The following is a 7,338-nucleotide window of genomic DNA, read 5'->3' as shown; positions in this document are numbered from 1 at the left end:
GAGATCCAGGACTGGCACCAAAACAACACAGAGAAACCCTGTCTAAAAATTAAATAAATTAATAAATAGATAAGGAAATAAAAATTAAAATTTCCCAGAGAAAACAGTGAAGAGAATATATTCCAGGAAGGGACAGTGTAGACAAAGGTAACCAGGCATGAGAGAACGTGAGTGACAAGGGCAGGTGCAGAAATGGAGATAGATTTGGCTAGAAGGGAACTCATTTGACAGACAGAATATGGGGTCCTGGGGCTAGTTTAAGTGCTACACTAAGTCATCCAATCTTTACAACGTTCTAAGCACAAAACTATATCAATACTGGTAGTTTTACTTCACAAAAGAAGCCGCTTCAGAAGCACGGAGGAGGTGGGGAATGTTCTGGAAACTGGAAACATGGGGTTGGGTTTTAAAGCCTGAGCTTGGTTTGCAGACACAGGGATGCTGGTAAATGCAGTCTGTGGCGCCCTGGACACATTGTTAAATGTCTTTGAAAATGATTCTGTCTTAATTACTTTTCTGTTGCTGAGACAAAAACCCTCTGACAAAAGCAACTGAGGCTCGAGAGCTTTATTTGGCCCATTGGAGGTCTAGTCTCCCAGGACGGAGACGTCAAGTCAGCAAGAGTTTGAGGTAGATGGACACACTGCATCTGCAGTCAGGAAGACATGAGCAATGGGGGGGGTGGGGGGGCAGAGACATGGCTCAGAGGTTAAGAGCACTGGCTGCTCTTCCAGAGGTCCTGAGTTCAATTCCCAGCACCCACATGGTGGCTCACAACCATCTATCATGAGATCTAGTGCCCTCTTATGGTGTGCAGGCATATATGCAGGCAAAACACTGTATACATATAATAAATAAATAATAAATGTTTTTTTTTTTAGAGGAAGAAAGAAAGGAAGGAAGGAAGGAAGGAAGGAAGGAAGAAAGAAAGAAAGAAAGAAAGAAAGAAAGAAAGAAAGAAAGAAAGAAAGAAAGAAAGAAGTGAGCAATGAATGCCTGTACTCAGCCAGCTTCTCCTTTAGCCCAGGGAATGGTACCACCCACAGAGGGTGAGTCTTTCCACCTCAATTAACCCAATCAAGATAACCCCTGACAGGCATCCTAGAGGCCTGCCCCCAGGTGATTCCAGATCTCACCCAGTCGACAGTTGAGATTAACCGTCATGGCTTCTTTGTAGATAAAATAGGGGTGGCCATTTTTCTTCACAGCCTCATGGTGAGACTGAGGAAGTCCTTTCAATTAAATACCTTTTTGAGTACCTACTATGAAGATGCAGAAGCCTCTCTGGACATGGGAGAGCAGGGGAGAGTAAAGCAGATCGAGGTGCTGCCTTGAGAGCTTGTATTCCAGTGGAGACACATAGAAAACAGAGACATCGCCATCATTTCAAGTGATGGTAAATGGCTGAAAAATAATAAAGCCCATGTGTGGGCTTGGGCTCCCTAGGAGTCATCCCAGAAATGAGGACCTGTAAATGAAGTGCTTCCCAGAAGCCACAGAGGTGGCAGTGAGAGCAGGGGGCTCAAACAAGGGTCTTCTTACATAAAGTCACAGCTGAAGGCTTCAAATCCTGCAGGATGCTGGAGGTGACCCAGCTTTCTACATGTCCCCATGCATCCATATCCCCTGTTACTGGCTAAAGAACACCATGGGTGGAAATTCCCAGGTGTTTCTGATACCTGCACCAAAGCAGACTCCAGTGCCCAAGAAGGAGTATCTGGAAATGAGTCACAGAGAGGAAAAAGAAAGGATCAGGACCAGAGTGGTGGTTATGAGCCTGGGTCCAGCCCTGGTCCATCAGCCCCGCAACTCTATTATTCACAGAGACTCAAGGATTTGCCCGGGGAGACTGCATTCTGCAGCATCTACTAACTGAAGTGGTGCCAGAGACTTGAATGTGTAAAGGTTTCCATGTAGACAAAGACAATTGCACATAATTCGATGATGTAGGCAGGGTGGGTCATGTTATTTATCTCTTATGCTTTCTCCTGGGAAAAATACACATGGTTTCTCCCATAGACATCCCCTTCCCTACACCCTGGGCAGGAGCTGTGCTGTCAGGGTTGGACAGCCTACCCCATTTCAGGATCTGAAGGCCGTGTGGTCCACTGGGGACAGACGCCCATGTGGAACACAGAGATCTGGAACCTGAGTCTAGCTTGGCCGTCACTGGTTAAGTCACTTTGGTCATGGATCTTCCTCTCCTGGCCGCTCAAATGGTTGCTGTGGTCTCTGAGGTTCTCCATGGTTCCTCAGATGTCTGAGACTCCAAGGCAGTGGGCAGAGTCCATGAAGAGGACAAAGATTCCGACTCCTCCTGACCAGCTCTATGCTTATTCACACGGCCCCTCAGGACCTAGACATTTACAGCCATATGATGGAAGAAAGCAATCCCTGCCCAGCTATCTCTTCAGCGAATAAAGGGATAGAACATGATAAGGCTTCATGACAACCACTGGTGAGGTTCTCCAATCTAGCCACATGCTGAGAACTTCATGTGTTTTGCCTGTTAGTACTCAGTCAGAGTGGGTGAGAACCATACCCAGGGCTATGCTGGTGAACACCTAACAGCCAGCCTGTCAGGGATAAAAGTCCTGCTGGTATGGTTTACCCACTTCCAAGGTCCGCCATGCTGCCCCAACCCTTTTGGAGCTAGCCACCTCCTGCGATTGAGGAGCTGGATTTCAGGAGCCAGCCCCAGAGCGTCACGGACTGTGTCCACTGTACTTATGAATACACTGAGATGCGCTCAGCTCATACCAGCAGTGACAGGGCCTGGAACAAAGCCTGCCTGCTTCCAGGCTCCATGCCCTCCTTGGAACTGAGCTGTGCTTGCTGTGACCTGGGGAGAGCAAACTTCGCAACAGAAGAAATGGGTCTTAAGCCTGACTCTACCACGTTCTAGCTGTAAGACCCTTGGGTGTATTCCTCGGTGTGTGTGCCTGCTCAATAACAACAGTGAGTGACCAGCACACGTGTCTCTCTCTGACTCTGACAAACAGGGCTGAACTTCGTGACAAAAAGCAGGACTCCCATCCCACCCACCCTTTGCTGAAGGGTCTGTAGCCAAAGGTAGATGGAAGCATCCTCTCGCACCAGACCCCACCCCTGCCCTGTCCCCTGACTCCCAACATTCCAGCATAGTCCCTTCCTCCTGCCTTTTCCCATGAGTTCCAGCACTGAAGAAAAAAAAAAAAAAAACAGACCCCTTCTCGGAGCTGCTGGAGTCTTGTGCCCTATAAAGCAGACTCTGTCTTGAGCTGTGAGACCAAAGGAACATCCTGGAAAAGTCAATGATTAGATGATTGTTTTTAAACATCATTCCACCGAGCCCAGGCCTATCTGTGAGATTAAGCTGCCTTCCAATTCTGCCTTCAGTCAAGACTCTCAGGGCTCAGTCTCCTTTTTGGTTCTTTATCTTTTGGGGCAGTGGTTCTCAACCTTTCTGATGCTGAGACCCTTTAATATAGTTCTTCATGCTATGGTAACCACCACCACCCACCATAAAATGATTCCATTGCTTCCTCATAACTGTAATTTTGCTACTGTAATGAATTGTAATGTAAATATCTGGTATGCAGGATATCTACTATGAAACCTCTCAAAGGGGCTGAGATCCACAGGTTGAGAACCACTGCTTTGGGACTTTTTAGAGACCTGGTTTCATGCAACCCAGGCTGGCCTAACACTTGCTATGTAGCCAAGGCTTGGCTTAAACTCCTGACCCTTCTGCCTCTACCTCCCAAGTACTGGGATTATCAACATCCCTTTCTTAATATTCAAGAAGCAATGGGGAGAAGGGCCCTCCCACACGGCCCAGGGTTCCTGGAAGCCATGACCCATTCTCCAACATAGCTTGCACCCTAACCCACTCTGTCTAGGTAGCTTTGCTGGAAGGCCAGGGATCTCTAAGGACTTCTATAAGAAGACTGCATTTAGTCACCTTTTCTTATTACTGTGACAAAATATCTGACTAAAACAAAAACCCAAAACAAACAAACAAAAAAACCAGCACAGGAAAGGAAAGTGTTCTTTTGGCTTACAGTCTGAATGTTCAGTATATCACCTCGGGGAGAAGGCACAGAGGGGAGAGGGGATGGCTCTCACTATGGCAGCAGGAGTGGGAAGCTGATGGTCATATTGCATCTACAGTCAGGAAGAAGAAAGAAATGACCGTGGGGTGCTTGCCTGGCTCTTTCCCATTTTCCCTTTTCATGCAGTTCAAAACCAGCCAATGGGATGGATGGATGGATGGATGGATGGATGGATGGATGCCATTTATATTTAGGGTGGGTCCTCCTGCCTCTGCTAAATCTCTGTGGAAACATTCTCTTGGGTATAGCCAGAAGTGTGTCTCTTAGGTGATTCCAAATCTGGTCAAGTGGATGAGGAAGGTGAAGCATCACAGAGATGCTGGGCTTTCCTAGGATGGGCCTGTCCCTAAGTCACATGATCCCCACCCCATGCACACACACACACACACACACACACACACACACAATCTCACAATTGTGTTCCACTTCCACCTTATTCATCTGGGATACCCTGTGGTCTCAAAGATATGTAGTGTGACATGGACTGTTTTTTTCAGGAGAGGTAAGAAAGATGTCTAGATGTCTTAACTCCTGGGAGAATCCTGTAAGCACACGGCACTAGAAAAAGTACAGACTGGAAGCTAGAGAGAAGAGATGGGTTGAATGCTGGCCTCAGGAGGGCAGTTTGTCTGGAGTTCACTCACTGAACAGCTGGGGATCTCCAGAGTGTTTGACCTGGGGCTAGGAAGTACAGACTTGGGGTTTGACAGGGGGGTCTTTCCTTCCAAATGCCCGGGAGACTGTGAGAAAGAGATCTAACCATTGAAGGAGGAAGGTATGGGAGGTTGAGAGAGTCTGGAAACCCCTATGAATGGGTTCACAGAAGACCCAACAAGAGTGAGCCTTAGGGCTAGGGTTTGTCTTTGCCCTTTGTATGTGACAAAGTCCAGAGCTTTCCTTAAATATATTCCTGGGAAGTGCTCTGAACAACCTAAAGACACAGGTACCAGCCCCTAAGGGAGAAGGGTTTGGGAGCCTGGTGGCCTGGGGGATTTGTCTTCTTGCTATTAAGCTGGGTGCTAATTGTCTCTGAGAGTCTCCCTACAGGGAAACCTGGCCTCAGAACCGGTGATCCAATGGTATGGGGTGGGAGTCTAGTCAGACAGTTCCTGGATTCATCAAGAGACTCCCCACATGCATACGCATGGGGAATTAACTATTGTTGCAAACTGGCCCTTGTCAGAATCCCAGGTTAGTCAAACTGATAAGAGATGAGTATTGACATCATGTGTAAAAATATGTCCATCTTGACCAATGTGTTCAGCCCCAATGCAGTGTGTGTGTGTGTGTGTGTGTGTGTGTGTGTGTGTGTGTGTGTGTGTGTGTAGTATACATACAAGTGAATGTGTGCATATGGAGGCCAGAAGATGTCTTTTCCTATCACCCTCTACCTTTTTTTTTTGAGATGGGGTCTCTCCATGAACCTGTAACACATTGATTCACCCAGGCTGTTAATGATGTCTCCTAATTCCCTAGCTGCCCCTAGGCCACCTCTGCTTAGCTCTGGTCACCAAACAGAAAGAGCCAGGAGTGTAAAAGAACTGTGCAGAATCTAAAGGACCCTCCACCCTGCCTGGTGTCAGGCTCAGCGATTTGCCGAGCCCACATCACAGAATGCAGCTCGGTCCCTGGAGCATTTGTAGACTCAAAGATATGGAATTTAGGAATGCTTTTGGTAAAGTACTATACCCTGAGATGCAAGAGTCCTGCCAGTCCCAGAGAATCTCAGCTGGAAACTGCCCTTGATACCTATTGGTTAAAGACCGTGGCCTTTCCCAACACCGATGAAGAATCCCCCAAGAGACTGTAGCTTCATTCCAGCAGGACACTGGGCTGGTAAGGACCCTATATATGGTCGTTCCTGGGTCACAGAAGGTGCTCCATGCAGACCTGGGACTGGCCTGAGCCTGCCACTGCCAACTCTTTCTATCAACGCTCTCTCTCCCACACACAGATCAAGCTCTAGAACCTGAGCCTTAGGTCACTTCCCTGAACCCAGACAAGTACTCCAGCCTTGCCCACCCCACAAGAGAAACCTTGGTGAGGGTCAGAGGGAACTTTAGCTGGGGCAGGAAAGTGCTATCTAAACACGTCCTGGGGCCTGCGCCTCTGGCTGGCTGTCACCCGGGCCAGGTGGGCCTCTGACACACAGCAGGAATTTTCCATTGGCGCATCCTCTATCTGGTTGGGATCCAACGCATTTTCATATTCCCCACCCCCACCACCTCTTCCTTTTCACTCCAGTTGCCTCGTGGATATACACCCCAGGGCCCAGAGCATGAGGACCTGTGGTCCTCAGGGAGGCCTCAGGAGCCCCCATTTTCTACCGCCCAAGGACCACCTGCCAGAACCTACAATACAGAATCCCAGAGTGTAGAAAAGAAGAGGTGCTTAAAAAAAAAAAAAAAAAAAACAACCTACAGACAATGAAAGTGAAGTTCAGAGAGAAAAGTAACATGTCCAAAGTCGATCAAATGCAGCTTCGGTTAACTCTTAGGCAACTCGACCCTCACAGTGGCCGTTTCCAAGGCTAAGGACTGAGAGACACACAAAGACATCCAAAGACACAAGCAAGGGCTGAGTCATCCATGTAAGGAAACGTCCAAGTCACGGAAATCTCCAGAACATTTGGGGACACGTACTTCATGCCATGCTGGGCTGAAAGTGGTAACTCCAATGCTCCTTCTCAAAGGCAAGGCCTGTGGGGGTATCCCACTCTTCCGAGGCCTGCACACCCCTCGTCACAGTGGAAGGGATGTTTTCTATGCTGGAGCAAATGCGCTTGACCCTGGAACTAGAGTACTCCTTGAGTAGTAATAAGAGCCTCGCCCAGTGTAAAACATAGACAAGGAGGTCAGGCCTTCCAATGGGGCTGAGGTGTGAGCCTTGTAGGATCTTTGTGGCCGGGGGTAGCCCCACAGGGGACAGCTGTGAGAAGGCAGCTTGTTTCCAGGGCTGCATTCTTGGTAGTCAGGGCAATGTGTGTGCCTGCAGGGCAAGTTCACAACCAAAGGGAAAAGAATAGCCTCCAAGCTGAATGGCATTCTATAGCCCTCCTCCTTCAGTCCCTGGGTACGCCTCTCCATCATAACCAGCTCCCTTGAGCTTGGGTGTTCACAAAACTGGACTCCCTGGGAGACTCCAAGCTATGCAGGGAGAGGGCAGGTGGGGAAGGTGGAGACAGGAAGACATGGGGTGCCATTTGGTATGTGCAACCTCCCACTCCCATGAAACCCAGAGCCAA

The sequence above is a fragment of the Onychomys torridus genome, chromosome 21 (genome assembly GCF_903995425.1).
Source record: "Onychomys torridus chromosome 21, mOncTor1.1, whole genome shotgun sequence".
Classification (NCBI taxonomy): domain Eukaryota; kingdom Metazoa; phylum Chordata; class Mammalia; order Rodentia; family Cricetidae; genus Onychomys; species Onychomys torridus.
This window is presented reverse-complemented; position numbering follows the sequence as displayed.